We start from the raw sequence: 17135 nt of genomic DNA, 5'->3' as shown, positions 1-17135 counted from the left end.
CTGAAGAGCTGAGGGACAGCGCCCAGGCCCAGAGTTCAGGCCCACGACCGGACCCCAAAAAAAAAAAAAAAAGATATAGAGTATTTCCAAGGACCTGAGAAAAATTAAAAAATTGGCTAAGAATCATGGAAGCATGTGACAAGAACAAAGGAGATAACTGAGCACAGGATCCAGATCACAACAGATATTCTTATTAAAGGCTTGCTGAGGCAACAGAGCAATAGAGAACTTGAGTACTATGTGATGTTAAAAGGTGGGCTTAAGGAAAGCAGAGACAAGAGAAACTCGGGCATTTAAAGAAAAACACCCTAGATAAAATGTTTAGGAGGCTGCATTATAGTTCTAGAATTACAAATGCAATCCTAGCTACTCAGGAGGCTGAGACTTGGAGCTCATTCTTAAAAGCCAAGGCAGAAAAGCTTCAGAGACTTGACCTCCAAAATAACCAGCAAGCAAACAAACAAAAACAGACAAAAAAGAACAAACAAAACATGCTTAAAGCATGACTCAAGTGAGAGAACTGAGCAAGTAAGCCCACTAAGAAGGCCCAGAGTTCAAATTTCAGTACCAGAAAAAAATACATATACATATATATGCATAAATATGTGTGTGTATATCTATATATATATATGAATGAGATCAAGATTCCCCACAAATATTAAGGAGATGAAGATCCCTTTGGAAGCCACAAGGAATTATTGAGAAATGGTCAAAATATGATAGTAATAATGTATTTTGGGGATTGTTGGAAATGGCAAGAACCAGATTAAAAGGAACCTAGTAAGTTCTTACTACAACAGTGTGGCCATGGGTTCTCAAACACTCAAACATGTAAGAATCACTGGGAGTATGTTAAAAAAATGATTTCTGAATGCCATCCCCTAAACTCTCCCTTGGTAGATTTACTATATAGAGAGAAATATAGAAAAAAGATGTAGAGCAGTCAGAAGAGGAAAGATTCACACTACATGACAGATTTTCCCAATGATAAGATAAAGTGGGTAAAGGCTAGAGTAGGAAGGAGCTAGGAGGATGTAGCACAAACCCAGAACTCAAAGTGGATCTTTCATTTATAGAGGGGCTATTTATTTTTAAGGCATGTTCAACATGGAGACAACAGGTCTAAGCAAGGAAATGATTAATTGGATACAAAAGGTCTGACAAAGCAGACAGAAATTAAAGGGTAAAATTGTACAGGTTAGTGCTTGGAGAGAACTACTGAAGCACTCAGCCGTAGGCTCAGTCTGGCCTGGTGGAGCAGAGTGTGGCTTGAGCAATACAGCAGAATGGGCAAGAAACAGTGGATAGATAAGAAGCCAGAGAACTTGGTAGAAACAGCACAGAGGTAGGACACACAGCAGGATGGAGAGTCAGATGTTATAATCTGGGTACATCAACTGTGACTGTGAAACAAATTTGTAAACTTAATTAGAAATGCATTTTCTTGGTGTATAAAAGGTTATGTAGGGGCTGGGAAGGTGGCTCAACGGTAGAGCGCTTGCCTTGCATTCATAAGGCCCTGGGTTCGACTCCTTAGCACTACATAAATAGAAAAAGCCAGAAGTTGCACTGTGGCTCAAGTGGTAGATAGAGCGCTAGCCTTGAGCTTAAGAACTGAGGGACAGCGCCCAGGCCCAGAGTTCAAGCCCCATGACCGACCAAAAAAAAATTTTTATGTAACTGTGTAATTGGCTGGAGGGCAAAAGACCCACCCAAGGACTGGCATCACTAGGCCACCAGTGAGGGTATGTAGAGTGGCAAGAAGTGTGACCACCAGAGGGCTCTGAAGAAACTGTGTCATTTGTGCAAATGCCAAATATGGGCAATACAACAAAAAGCCTGTCCATGCCTTCTTTACAGATGGTTTTCTTTTATCTACCCATCTATTCATATCTACCTATCTAATCTATCTATAATGTACCTATCTATTTACTGGGACCAGGGGTTGAGTTGTATATGCTGAGTATGTGCTCTACCCCTAGGTTACACTCCCAGTTCCACTACCTTTAAACTGATTTTTTTTTTTTTTGGTCCGGTCGTGGGGCCTGAACTCTGGACTTGGGTGCTGTCCCTGAGCTCTTCAGCTCAAGGCTAGCACTCTGTCACTTGAGCCACAGTGCCACTTTCAGCCTTTTCTGCTTATGTGGTGCTGAGGAATCAAACCCAGGGCCTCATGAATGCAAGGTAAGCACTCTACCACTGAGCCACCTTCCCAGCCCTAAACTGATATTTTTTAAAAAAATTATACTTATTCATGGGGTATTGTATGATGCTTTGATACATGCATACATTGTGTAATGTTTAAATTATGTAAAAGAGGGAAGACTTCTCTGTGCTTCTGTGAGACTCTCTTTTATATGATTCCACAACCTTGACCATTAAATTATCTATTATTATTTAATCGCTAAGTAAACATTGAAATCACTTAGAAATGAAAGTATTAGACCCATAAGTCACAAAGTGGGCATAAATTAAGCCAGGCCAAAATGAAATTGACATCTGTTTTTACTCATGCAGCTCATAGTGCATAGTTTTAAACATTCTATAGGCTCTCCTCTGATTACAATAAAATTAATTAGTCAATAAATAAAGTTTGATACTCTACCTCATTTATTCAGGCCCAAGTTCAATTTACATACTAATGGTTACACATTTGTCTTTAATAGATGCAATATGTGGAAGTAAGTATAATAAATGAATAACCATTTGAGTGTAAAGTTACCAAGTCTTCATGAAAAATCTGAAAATGGAACAGTCAGTAAGCCTATTTATTTTTGCTATACTAGGAAATATAGCTAACCTCAGGATGAGAAAATAAATGAAAATGATCTCAGAGTGGCACAGCAATGGAAGTGGTTCAGTGCTTCTTCCTCAGAGAAATGAGTGGAAGCTGATAGGGAGACGAGTCCAGCTGTCAGACTTGGTTGCTGAGGCTTACAGCTGGAAATGCCTGCATAGGTACTATAAGCATTCAGGGAAGGAGCCTGCTGCCAGGGCCTGCCAAGAATCTTCTTCCTCCCAGCTCTAGAACAGATTAAACAACCTGGTTTTCTCTGTGATATGGAGGCTCCATACCTAAAGGTACCAGTACACGAAGTGGAATCAATCTATCAACAAGAATGTGTTTCAGATTCTCTCTTTCCTTACAAAAGGTAAATGGCACAATATGATTTATATGTAGAAGGTATGTAGTTAACAAGGTGTTAATTGGGAAACTGGGTGAGAAGAAAACTGACAAAACAACCACCTCCACCACCACCACCACCACCACCCAGAAATCTGAACTGGAAAGAGGACAAACTGAAATTGCTTTTAGAAGATACAAATGTTATGGCAGTACAATATTACAAGTGCAAAGTAAGTACAGAAGAGTGAAATAAAGGTAAGAGGTTACAGTTTGTCACCACCCCCAAATGTGAAGGCATACTGTAATATTCAAGATGTCAAAACTTTCAGAAACAATTCAAGTGAACTCTCACTATCCTCTTCTCACTATCTTACCTTTCTACCAAAATAAACTCAAAGAGATTATTTCAGTTAAATGTAAATAGCAGTTACTACAGTATCTTATTCTAATTTGTATTCCTTATTTTTAGTCCTCAGTTGAGAAAGAAACATTTACTGTTTAATATATAGAAATATATAAGAGAAGAGACTGCTCAAAGCTCAGAACAACTGTGCTTTTAAACTTCAAAAAAAAATGTTCAATTGAGCTTCCATGATGATTAGCATTTCTCTAACTATCCTTAGGCAAGGTTCAAGGGACTAGAGCAGTCACAGCCAGTAGTAGAGTGAGCTAGACAGGATGTGGAGAACTGGATGCCTGCTATGCAATTCCCGCCCCACCCCACTTTTTAACACCCTCCCTGATTTTCTCCCACTTTTCCCCCTCACAACACCCCCCTCCCACGTAAATTGTAAAGTTCATTTCCAACATAGTAAATGAGTATCACTGCTGAGCTGGTTCACCCTTTGTCCCCCCATTTCTGTGATTCCCCTTCCCCTCCCCAAATCAGATAAACTTATATATAAGGCAAAAGATACATCAATCAAAAGCAATGAAAAAAGGGGATATACCAAAGAAATTTAAGAAAGAAAAAAGAAATCAACTGCAAACAACACAGTAAGATCACAATCCCTCTTCTTGACTACCCCACTAATCATCTGAATCACTTTTGTGGAAGAGGCCTTACACCTGACTGCTTAATCTTTTTTTCACTGTCTTCCTACCAGTAATTCCCCTGTACCAACTTGTGCTAGTACCTATTTACCAACATCACTGTTGGAAGTGACATGCACACCCTTAGACATAGCCCTCCTGGACCATCCTTTCAAAAGGATGGTCTTAGTTCTCATCTTCTCAGTTCTTACTTGCTCTCCACAATTAACAGCCATCTGGGTCTAGCCTTATCTGCAGCCAAAGGCTCAACTGAGGACTTTGCCGCTTAAAACAAACAAAGACAATAACAACAACAATAACAAAGCATCAATTTTTACCCTAATACATTCATTTGGACAGATTCGGATGCAACATTTGTCTGTTTCTCATTCACTCAGTTCCCTTAGACAGATGCAAGGGAATCATCTGCACCAAGTTTTTCTTTACCTATGGTGATAAATGTTAGCCTGGCCCAATCTGTCCTTGTTTGCACCCTTAGAGGCAACATAATTATTAACAGTGCAAAGACTCCTTTTTGGCTATATTGCGGTTTAAATTCAGAGCCTTATACTTCAGGCAGTAGCTTTCCCACTTGAGACACATTCCATCCCTTTTTGTGTTTTGTTGTCATTTTTGCCTGGGGCTGAACTCAGACAGTGATTCTCCTCAAGTAGCTGGGATTATAGGCATGTAACCACTGCACCCAGATCTAACAGTGACCCTTTAATTTTCAATGACAGCTGGATATCAATTAGAAGGTAACTTGAGTCAATGTCCTTTTGTCTCACATCAGGCCCCCAAAGCCTTTCAATGTTGTCTCCTAAATATCTAGTGCTAATTTCTTTCTATATCTCTTATTTGTTTTTTCTTCAGCTTTAGGCCTTGAATAGCCACATAGCCCCAATCAATTCTCCAAATTATTAGCACTAAGATTTGTCTAATATGGAAATCTGATCACGAAATGGAATGTGTTGTTGTTTCCCAGAGACAATCCACACACAGCCAGGGCTTTATCTCCTGTTCCCAGATGCCTATTTCCCACCCTCCCTCAGAACACTCCTTTCATAAGAAGTTGGCTGTATCTTGTCATCAGGCTTTTATCGCACTTCACTTTCTTTCCCATTTTTGGCCTGACAGGAACTTCTTACTCTCTGTATATGCACTAGTAAGCCTGATGCCCAGCACAAGAGTAGATGCTTAGAGTAACAGATAATGTTACTTGTGCTGCCAAATTGCACATGCAACATTTGTAGTCTCAGAAACTCACAGGGAAATAGCTCCCATTGTGTGTTCCATGAAGCCTGGGACTGTTTCTTCCTTGCTGTGCTAACAACCTAACTTGAATCAGAACCACATTGTGGAGCATAAACAGAATGAGGGAAAATGTCAATTGGAAAAACACAGCAAGAAAGACAGAGAGAAAGATGGAAGGACAAAGACAGGCATAGAAAGAACCAGAAAAAGGATAATGCTTTGCACTGTTGGCATCATTAGCCAACACAGAGAGGGTTTCTTCAATATACCAGGTCTTTTATCAACACCCACTCTCCACTGTAGAGGCAGCAGCCACGGGAATGCCCACGGGGAGGAAATGGTCCAGATACTTTTACCTATAAGGAAAGTTGCTAGGAAGGAGAACTGACTGTACCCCTTGTGGGCTTAAGAATTAATAGTTCTACAGGAGGTGTAAAAGTTAAAGATTAGTAGTTCTACTTCCTGATGACATATTATCAGCTTCTGGTTCTTCTGATCTTGAATTTGAAACTAGCTTTGTGATCTTCCTATCATTTGGCATGATTTTTCCAGAAGAATTAGGGCCCAGAAACAGTCATAATTTTGTTTCTTAACCACTTTGTTATTTTTCTAAGCTGGCAAGATTATGGCAAAATGAATATCAGGAATAACAGTGAAATGTGAGGTTGACTAGCAGAGAAGACAAGTTAATACAACTTACTCTTATAGGATCAGAGAACATAAAATAACCTGAGACAAGCAACAGTGACAGAGAGGCTAGGACGAAAGAGCTAGTAACTAATCAAAATAGATCTACTAACCAAATGTTCTTAATCCGAGATCCATTCTTTCCCATCACATATACTCAAAAATGGTAGGAGATGCATATGCCTTGTCATATGAAAGAATAAATACATGAATAATTTTAAAAGAACACTAGAATCAATATTTCTCCTCCAGAAACTTAAATGCAGAAGAGGTAGGTTGATGATATGAAACCAACAAGTAAGATATGTATCCAGAAAATGGAGATAACAAAAACAGACATCAAAAACATATATAGATAGTAATTACCTTGTAGCCAATGATGGTCTCAATACGTTATGTAAAGAGCTATAATGTGACCTATATTGTTAAATAGCAATATGGCAAAATTTGTGAATGATTTTCTTAATAGATATGTAAAAATGAGAAAAAACATAGAAACTCAAATAAAACTGGACAAATACTTGAACAGATATTAGTGCAAAAATATACAAATGACCAATAAGTACATGCCATTATTATTGACAAAATGCAATTCAAAATTACAATGAGATCTTATTTCATATTCACTGGATGGCTGTTATCAGAAAAGATCTTAAAAAAAGATTTAGGTTGGAATTCAAACCCTATTATTACTACCACCAAAAAAAATAGGGGTGAAAAAATAGAGGCTTGTGCTGTTGATAAGAATGTAAAATAATGTTGCCACTATGAAAAATGGTTCTTCATAAGAATTAAAAGCAGAATAACCATATACTTCAGTAATTTATGTATATGCTCAAAAGAGCCAAAAGAAGAGTCTCAGAGACATATTCTTATGTGGTAAACATATAAAAGAGATGCATATCTTGACTTAAATATCATATAACACATACCTATATCTATAAATGCCATATAGTATCATAAAATATGTATAATTATAAAAATAAAGAGTAGATAATCTTATAAGTGCATTAGAAACACATGCATGAAAGAAAAGAACATTAAGATACTTATCTAAGGGTTCAATTTCCTGACATCACATTATCTGACCTTTTCTGCTTGACTCATAGATATACTAGATATTGCAAATAAGGGAAACCATGGGACCTATGTTTCTTTGGGCCTGGCTTACTTCACTTAATATAATTTTTTCCAAGTTTTTCCATTTCCTAACAAATGGGGCAATGTCATTCTTTCTGATGGAGGCATAGAATTCCATTGTGTATATATACCACATTTTCTTGATCCATTCATCCACTGAGGGGCATCTGGGTTGGTTCCATGTCTTAGCTATAGTCAACAGTTCTGCAATAAACATAGTTGTGCTGGTAGCTTTAGTGCGGTCTTGTTGGTAAACATTTGGGTAAATGCCCAAAAGTGGGATTGCTGGGTCATAGGGAAGCTCTATGTGAAGTCTTTTGAGGAACCTCCATATTGCTTTCCAAAGTGGTTGAACAAGTTTACATCGCCACCAACAATGAAGTAAGGTTCCCTTCTGTCCACAACCCCTCCAGCATCTGTTGTTGTTAGAGTTCTTGATTTTTGCCATTTTAACTGGGGTGAGGTGGTATCTCAATGTTGTTTTGATTTGCATTTCTTTTATGTAAAGTAGCCAAATATTAACACTAAAACCTGAGAGGAATATGATGAGACAGAAAATTACAGGCTAATAAATCTCTGAACAAAGACTTTAGAAATCCTAAACAAATATTAGCAGATCAAACACACAACTATATAAAAAGATAATGTATTATAACCAAGATATTTATACATATATATATATATACATACTTTTTTAAGGAATAGAAGATTAGTTTAACATTCAAAACAACCAAATATCACCATAGTAACAGAATAAAGCGTAAAAAATCACAAGAACACCTCAAAATATATTGAAGGTGTTGATACATTTTAGCATGTATTAATGATGTAAATTCTTAGCCAACTAGTAATAGAAGGAAACATCCTTAATTTGATAAAATGCTCTACAGAAAACTTCAGCAACCACTTTAAATAAATACCATTTCAAAACTTTTGAGATCAGACATTTAATTAGGTTTTAATTTTACATTACCATAGTTCAATTAGTTCAATCTCCTCAATTCAATTTATTCCAATGAGAATCTTTTTTTCTTTTCAAAAGCAGTAAGCTAGTAAATTCCCTTTTGCATTTATCTACAACCCCCCTTGGAATTCATCTCTGAATAATGAGATCTATGGGGTCAACTTTCATCTTTATCATGTAGATACCCAATTATCCCTGAACCACTTGCTAAAAGATAATTCATCTTGCTTCTGCTCACAGTGCCAGTATTTCCATAAGTCATGCATATTGGGGACAGCTATGCTTCTTGGATCTTCCTTCATTCCATGGTGACTATGTGCTTATGAGTGAATCACCTCCACATTCTCACAATTGTTGTGGTATTTGAAAAAAAGCCTTAGCATCTGATTAATCCTCTCACTTGTTTTTTTTTTTTTTTGTTGTTGTTGTTTTGGGAGGGGTTTGTGGGAGAGAGGGGAGGCTACTATTTTCTCACTGCCTCTACATAGAAATATTAGAATTTGCTCATGAAGTTCCTCCCACATTATTCTGGATTTTTCCTTTTTAAATGCTATGGCTAAGCGATTTAAATTTTTTTAAAACTTCTTTTTCTGACACATATAAATTCAGCAATAGCATAAGAATAAATATCCAAAGGAAGTGATTGGTGATCTCCAAGGAAGATAGCAGGAAGGGGAACAACACCTGGGGAACAGAGGGTCTGAAACTACATTTCTAGAGTTTTTATTCTTTAAAACAATCTGTGGTACAAATCCATACCAAAATGGCAGGCTTTATCTTGTTATTACTCAACAAATCTAAAAACACAAGTTTAGGATTCTTCATCATGGAAAAAAGGATTAAAAAGAAATATAAAATTGATTCCTGGTAGTAGTTACTCAGGAGTTCCAACTCTATCAGATGAACTCTTCCAAGGGCTATCTCTTTATAATTTACTATTCTGGGAAGTTATATCTTATCATTTATACATTTCATTAGGGACTGTGGGAAAAATACAATTTTTCTTCACACTGAAAAAAAAAAAACAATTAATTCACTAACTAGCCAAGAGACAAAGAATAATTAGGCTATTTACTATGACTTACTGCTTTCTTAAACCTTCATTTTCTCCACACAAGATTACATACAAAAGTGTCAACATAAATGCACAATTTGAAAAACTGTGGCAAAATGTAGTTGCAAATTCTTGTTCCTCTGTCAAAACACAGGCAGCCCGTGAGACCTACATATTAGATAAACCCTAATGTTCCTCTCAGTCTCTGGTAGAGCAGAAGAATGCTCAATTCAAACAGTGAATAGATGTTTGCTCTTTTCTATAGGAAAACATACAGTCACTTAAGAGTTACTCTTACTTTTCTTGACTAATTAATTCTAGTAAGGTAAATTACTTTGATTAGTGGTCCTACATCAATAACACGAACTTCTCTACTCTAGTTGACTCAGGAACTGGGCATTCTGTCTCTTAGCTCTTTTGCTCAAGGCTGGTGTTCTACCTCTTGAGTCACAGTCACAACTCCACTTCTAGTTTTTTTGGTTTGTTTTGTGGTTGGTTGGAGATAAGAACCTTATAAACTCCCCTGACAAGACTGGCATTGAAGCTCCATCCTCCTATCTTGGCCTCCTGAGGAACTAGAATTACATGTGTGTGTGTATGGCGGGGGTGGGGTGGGGAGGGGAAAGGGGGATGCTCCATTCATTAGTGTCTTGAAAAATCTGGACTCTCATTCCTAGATTGGGTTATCTTGAAATTAGCATTTCAGTACTCTTTTCATTTTTGGTCAATAAGTCAGATGAGTGCTTCAGAATGACACTGATTTCTGTGCTGTCTTTTAAACAGAAACAAAAGTTGCATAACCAAATAGTTCCCAGTTTTCCATGGAAGTAGGCATGACCAGTTCTAGGCAAAGGGACAGTTTGTGTTTGACTAATGGTCAAAGGGCTAAACTTAAGGGAGATTTCAAATACTAGTCAGAAAAAAATAAAAGATTTTAGGCCAGAATAGCTTCCATAATTTCATAAACAACAGTCTACTTTTTCTTTTAAGGATTCAGTAAAAAGTCCCATTTTGTTGACATAGCCTAACTATATAATCTGGTGCTGTTGCCTGCGCAATAATGCATAAGCACTTGGTCTAAATACCAGGGAAGAACAGGCCATCCTCATAGACCTCCTGTGTCATCCTGAAGGTGAGACTTAGCAACATCTGGGAGGACACACTGAAGAAAGCAAGTAAAAGTTGTTTCTTGCTTCTGTTGTTGTACAGCATAACATTTGATACTCCTGCCATCATCTTTCAGTCCTGAGGGAATAAGTGCGAAGAGTTCGAGTATCACTGAAAGTTTACTACTTATATTCTTATTTATTCCATTTTTTAACTGAGTCCTCTCCTGGTTAACGTCAAAAGCATTCCTACAACTATGTTAACATGATTCTGTATCAATTCCTTTTCCATATTTTTATCAGGAAAAAGCACTTATCTTCCCAAAAGCACTGATCTTCCCATCAGCACTTAATTATATGATATGTTCTATATTTCTATGTCAGTTCCTGCCTAATCTGATAATCTCTGCCTAAAACCTTTTGGCTTTATGACCCATCAGTTATGATTGCCCAGTTTAGATGTTTCTGACAGTATAGCAATAGAACTATTCCTCTTATTTCAACACTAGTAATACCAGAATTTCTTCTAGATTGACAGATGATTCCTAAAATACATTGCCCATAATTTGTCAGTTTTATAGATACTGGCAAGACTCAAGGTTTAACATGTTGTCTATCAACAGGAAGTTCTTGTACAGTTCCATTAGGTTGAAAGCCAACAAAACATAATTAGGATATCACATGTGAATACATATAAAGGTCACAAAAAACACATCATTGCAATGCAAGAAAATGGTGCTGGATGATACCAAGAAATCATTTGAATTTTAAGTATTTTAATAAACAAGAAGAAACTGTGGCTGCAATTTTCTAATTACGTAAACCATAACAAAAATAGTCAAATCCACAGGCTTCTGCCAACAGTCTCCAATGTAAATGGAGTCTCAGTCCATCACACAGAATAGACTATGGGCCAATGCAAGATTCTAGTCTCATAAGACACAGGTTATAGAACATCAATGGTGGTGAAGCTAGCTGCAGAAGGCAGCTGAGGACACAAAAGACCAAGAATCATGAGGAATAAAGATGCTCTTCTCAATAGTCTGCTCAGAAGTAGTTATGAGGGTGGCCATGGTGGTAGTAAGAAGGGTATTGGTGAGGTGCAAATAATTATTAACATGGATAGAACACAGTGCAATAGGCATTGTTATAAATGCTTCAGGTGAGCAGTATAAAGATTCTCAGTACAAATAGGTCTGCATACTTATCACAGCATCTCTTCTGATTTGTAAGTCAATCATGCTTACTGCCCACATAAAAGGTCTATGTGTGATTATCTTCCCATTTCTTTCTATGCTTCTTTCTATTAGTTTCTTCTAGCATGAGCATCTCCTTCTCAGCAAAAGAAACCATGTAATACACTTTGAATTTGGTAGGATGGAGACAACACACATAGAAAAAGTTTTAAAAAGTAAAATCTAATTTTCATTGCAACACAAGCTTGTAGGATTCTTACAGCTGGATAGATTTACAAGAGAATGGAATGAGGAAACACCAAAATCCTGCACTCAGTCTCTATCAGACTCCATTTATGATAATGACAGCAAAACCAGATCTAGGAGCTCTTCCAAGCCAGGGAGATTATCAAGTAATCAGGCTCAAGCTCAATTCTGGAGAGACAAGGAAGGATTTAGAAAATTAACTAGCAAAAAGGGATTAAGAAGGGAAGAAAATTTTTGACCTCCACATTCATTGGTCAGTACCAGTGAAATTTTACAACTACCTATATGTGGCTTCACTATTAATTCATATTATTTTTAAAATGTCACTTGAGAAATCTGTCTCTACCTCCAGATTAGAAGTAACTTGAAGTAAGGAATTATGATTTTCACTTTACTGATTGCAGCATCTAGCATAGTACCTCTGTACCAGCAATAACAGAACTTACAGAAGATCTCTGGTTCTCTTGTTCTGTCAATTACTAGTAGTATTACTATGGTATTTACTTGGTGGCACCAAGATTGAGTTTTATGAACTATAAAATAGATCTATATTAACCACCCCATCCATTGTTATAAATAAAAGCTCTGATAATAGACAAAGTATTTACTTCAGTGTTTCACATATAGCATCCAACAAGTGGCCAGGCATCAATAAACTGATATCCAGATGAGTGGTATGCTGAACTGTGATTACAAAAAGGCATACATAAATAAGTGGAAAGAATCAGCCCGTATCTTAAGAAGCATCCTGTGATCAAACAATTATGAGTGCAGCCAAAGAAAGGGCACACATAAACTTTGACAGTTTCCCTTGTACATCTAGGCATGGCTGAGCAGATATGACTAATATGAGAAACTCAGAATCACTGTCTTGCTGATGACTATCAAGTTCTTTGTCATTCTATCTTATTTAATCAATGCTACTTCAATTTTTTTCTTTCACAAATTACTTAAAGTGCACAAGCATATCTCTGATGCCAGTGCAATTCCCATAGTCCCTTCATCTGGACAGTTATACATATGAAGGAAAAGGGAGGAGGAGGAAGGGAAGGAGGGAGGAAAAGAAGAAAGAAGGGAAGAAGTTAGGCAATTCACAACATTTAATTATGTGTAAAGTATTGGGACATTGTTTGACATTCAAGTTAACAAAGTTAGGACAAGACCAAAGCAGGGAATTTCAAGATTAAGCATAAAAGATATAAAAAATAATAGCTCTGCATAATGCTATCGATGAAGTAAGTTTTATCACCTGCACAGAGAATCTGACCTCACTTTACAGATGAGGTACCAGAGGAGGTAATGGCAAGTTTAATGATTTTGCCCATCATTACTTCAGGTCCAAGTGTATTTGTGAACCAGCACCATTAGCCAACTTAACAAACGTCCCAGAAAAAATAAGCTAGATACTATATTGAGTAAGACTCATAGGTGACTGGTCTACACATTAGATCTATTAATATATGTAGCTTACTCTTATAAATTTATAAAGTAGGTCATTTAATCTCAATGATCTCCTTTTCTGTAACTTATACACCAATTACAGGTTTGTAAGGAAAATTTAATTCTTTGGATCTGAATAAATAATCTATGAATATAAAGTCAGGATAAAGTTTAGGAAATAGCTCCTAGAAACCCTGATTGAGGAAACCCACATATATTACTACAAAGGGGACTACGTAGCTAGTTTCTTCATTTGTAAATGAGGAAAATAATAGTAACAATCAGAGAATAGTGAGAAGGTACACAAAGCCTTCCGAACAATGTCCAATGCATTCATGCTCAAACACTCCTGTTGCAGGAGTATCTGAGACAGATTCTAGGAGAAAGTAGCCAATATGTCTGAATTATTGGTGAGCCACTAAGGACAAACATATAGTTAATAGTGCTTAAGTAAATGTATAACTGTAATGTACAATGTCAAGTATTTTTCACATAACAAATATTTCTCTATGTAGGCCTAAATACTGAAGTCACAATTTACAGACTTTTGAAGAATGAATAAAAGTTGATTATTGAACATTCTGTTCAATGCATTGAAATTGAGCGTTAAGATAAATAGGAGTATGTATAGCAAAGGCCCAAATACAATTTTGTTTTTTTTTTTCCTTCAGTTTTAGAGCTTGAACTCTGGGCCTGGGAGCTGTTCCTCAGCTCTTCAGCTCAAAGCAAGCCCTCTACCACTTGAACCAGAGTGGCACTTTTGGTTTTCTGGTAGTTTATTAGAGATAAGCGTCTCATGGACTTTCCTGCCTGGGCTGGCTTTGAAAGGCAATCCTCAGATCTCAGCCATCTTAGTAGCTAGGATTATAGGTGTGAGCCACTGACACCTGGCTTGAGATGAACTTTTGTACAACAAACTCTTGGATAGAACAAGGAAACACTTCAATGACAAAATAATCATACTGTGTTTCTACTTGTCTCAAGCATGATCCAGGTGGGCTAAGACAGCCAGAACAAGCAAAGCTTTTGAGATATATAAAATAAAAAACAAAAATTAAAATAAAAGTATTAGCCTAATACCAGCAGCTCACATCTGTAATCCTAGCTATTCAGGAGGCTGAGTTCTGAGGCCCAATACTGGCAAAAAGTAAAAAATAAATTACATAATAACTTGAATTTCCTACTTACTAAATCTGAACAATAGCTTTTGAGGTAGTCAACAAAAAAATCATATAGATGAAGCCTCAAGTTGTTAAATTGAGAGACTGATCCTAGTCCCAAGTAGACCATCTGCACAGCTGAAAGGGTGGGTTTACAAGAGCATGAAGACTGCAGAGGATATTACCCCAGATGCCAAGAGAGTCTGAAGCAAAATTTGTGAGGGCCTGAAAGGAGCTATAGGAAAAGGAATATTCCATTACTTCTGTACAACTGGGTTCTCAAAAAGCTGTTTGAGTTCCCAAGCAAGAATACACATAAGCTTAGGACTGCCAGCAAGCTTTGGCCCTTTTGTGACAATACTCTCTCCCACCCAGGTCCTGGGGAAAAGCGTCTTCTTAAGATTATAGAACAAATGGTTTAAGTTAACAAAACAAATCCCTTAGTCCCCTCTTACCTACATAAACATGATCACCCTGTGCAAATAGTAAAAATTTGCTAATACCAACAGCATTATTTGTCCCAACAACAAAACTGTTATATCTAAAAGCAAGCAGTTTGCATGCTGAAACTGAACATAAAATGAAATAGTTGGCAGGAGAAATAACATTCCCCCAATATGACCACATCCCTGAACTCTGTAAATAAGTTATCTTATACTCAAAAAGGTCTTCACAGATGTCATTAAGAAAGGGTCTTCATTGGGGAGATTATCACGAATTATCTCAATAGTACCCAGTTGGTCACAAAAGTCCTTGTTAGAGGGAGATGACATTCAGACTGGTGAGGGGATCTAACAAGAAGGTGAAGGGAAACAGGGACACAGAATGTACAGCTGTGAGCCAAGGAACAAGGACAGCCTCTAGAGCTGATAAAGGCATGCAGTCTCCTTTCAAGCCTCCAGAAGGAACATCCCTGCTGATACCTTACTTAATGTCAGTTAGACTAATTTCCTGCCTTCCATAATTGCAAAGTACTAAATTCATATTGTTTTAAGCAATTGAGTTTATCTAATTTGTCATAGCAACAATCAGAAACTAACATATATTTTGGTATCTAGAAGTAAGGTCCTGCTCGTCACAAATTTCTAAAAATGTGGAAATGGTATTATGATTGGATAATGTAAAAGAATTTTGAACACAAACAGATAAAAGGGATAGTTTACATTGAAAACATTTTGTAGAAATTTGGATGTTAAGACTCCGAAAGGCTAAGGAGGAAGTAAGAAGCATGACAGAGAAACTCTATACTATCTGAGAATTTCTAACACATTATAAACATAGTAGTGGTCAAATTATGGGTCATCAAAAGACTTGCTTATAAGGACTTTGAAGAAAAGGAGGAACAGGCTCCTGGAAACTGAATAAAAGAGATCCTTGTTACATGGAACAGAATTGTTGCAAGAGAGACAAAATGAGAAATTTTTAAATGCTTGAAAACATTAGCCTATACAGTTAATTCCGTGATAGGACAATAGACAGAAAATTCTAGAGATGGTCTAACTGTTAAAAACCAGGGCAAAAAAAGAAAGGCAATGAAATGATAGGTTTAAGTGCTGAAAGAGGAAACTAAAAACTAGAAATTGGGACTGGGAATGTGGCTTAGTAGTAGAGTACTTGACTAGCAGGCATGAGGCCCTGGGTTTGATTCCTCAGTACCACACACACAGAAAAGGCTAGAAGCAGTGCTATGGTTCACACGGTAGAGCATTAACCTTGAACAAAAGAAGTTCAGGGACAGTGCCTAAGCCCTGAGTTCAAGTCCCAGGACTGGCAAAAAGAAAAAAAAAGGAATCTAGAAATTTAGAGAGCTACATTCACAGAAAACATTCCCATAAAAACATATATGAAACAAAGGTGTTTCCAGACAAATAAAAGCTGAAAAAGATTCATCCTATAAGAATGAGGAAGTTTGTTGGGCACCAGTGGCTCAGGCCCGTAAACCTAGCTACACAGGAGGCTGACATCTGACAGTCAGGGTTCAAAGCTAGCCCAGGCAGGAAAGTCTGTGAGACTCAGCTCCAATAAACCACCAGAAAACCGGAAATGGAGTGGTGGCTCAAGTGATAGAGCTCAGGGAGAGTTCCCAGGCCAAGAGTTCAAGCCCCACGACTGACCAAAAAAAAGGAAGTTCTTCAGAATAAAGGAAATGATCACTGAGAAAACCAAGATCTACTGAAAAGACTGGGTAAATAGCAAGGGTAATACAGCAATAAAGTAAATAACTTTTTAAAAACACAATTAACTTTTTGAAGCAAATGTTGAAATAAATTATTATATTATATATATGTGAAAATAAAATCTGACAAGAACACAAAAATAGAGGTAGATAAAACTATATCATTATGAATTTGTTAAATATTACATGAAGTTGTATATTTGATAATATTGGTGTGATGAATTTTATATATATATATATATATATACATATATATTTGATATACAGTAACCAGTAAAAATCAGATTAAGTGGTAAAAATTAAATAGCAACAGAAGAAATAAAACAGAAGCCTAAACCAAAAAGAATAAACCTCACTTCCTAAAAAAAGAATAAAGAATAGATGGGGAAATTGGGAAAAGAAATACAAAGATGATGATGAATTAATGCCAATCATATAGGTCTGAAATGTAAGTATATTCAACATTCTAAAAAGAAGATAGACATTTTACAACTTTGTTTTAAAAAGCCTCTATATTATATGTATACAAAAGATAAGCTTTTCAATAGAATGA

At 36.7% G+C, this 17135-nt stretch overlaps 1 protein-coding gene across 2 annotated transcripts in view; it reads right to left on the bottom strand.

The window, feature by feature from the left end:
* Positions 1–17135, bottom strand: part of Fars2 (phenylalanyl-tRNA synthetase 2, mitochondrial) — a 429795-nt gene that overhangs the window by 177833 nt on the left and 234827 nt on the right. The window lies entirely within an intron of this gene.

The sequence above is a fragment of the Dipodomys ordii genome, unplaced genomic scaffold (genome assembly GCF_000151885.1).
Source record: "Dipodomys ordii isolate 6190 unplaced genomic scaffold, Dord_2.0 Scaffold32, whole genome shotgun sequence".
In the NCBI taxonomy this organism is placed as follows: domain Eukaryota; kingdom Metazoa; phylum Chordata; class Mammalia; order Rodentia; family Heteromyidae; genus Dipodomys; species Dipodomys ordii.
The sequence above is the reverse complement of the archived record's forward strand: the minus strand, read 5'-3'. Positions and strand labels throughout refer to the sequence as shown.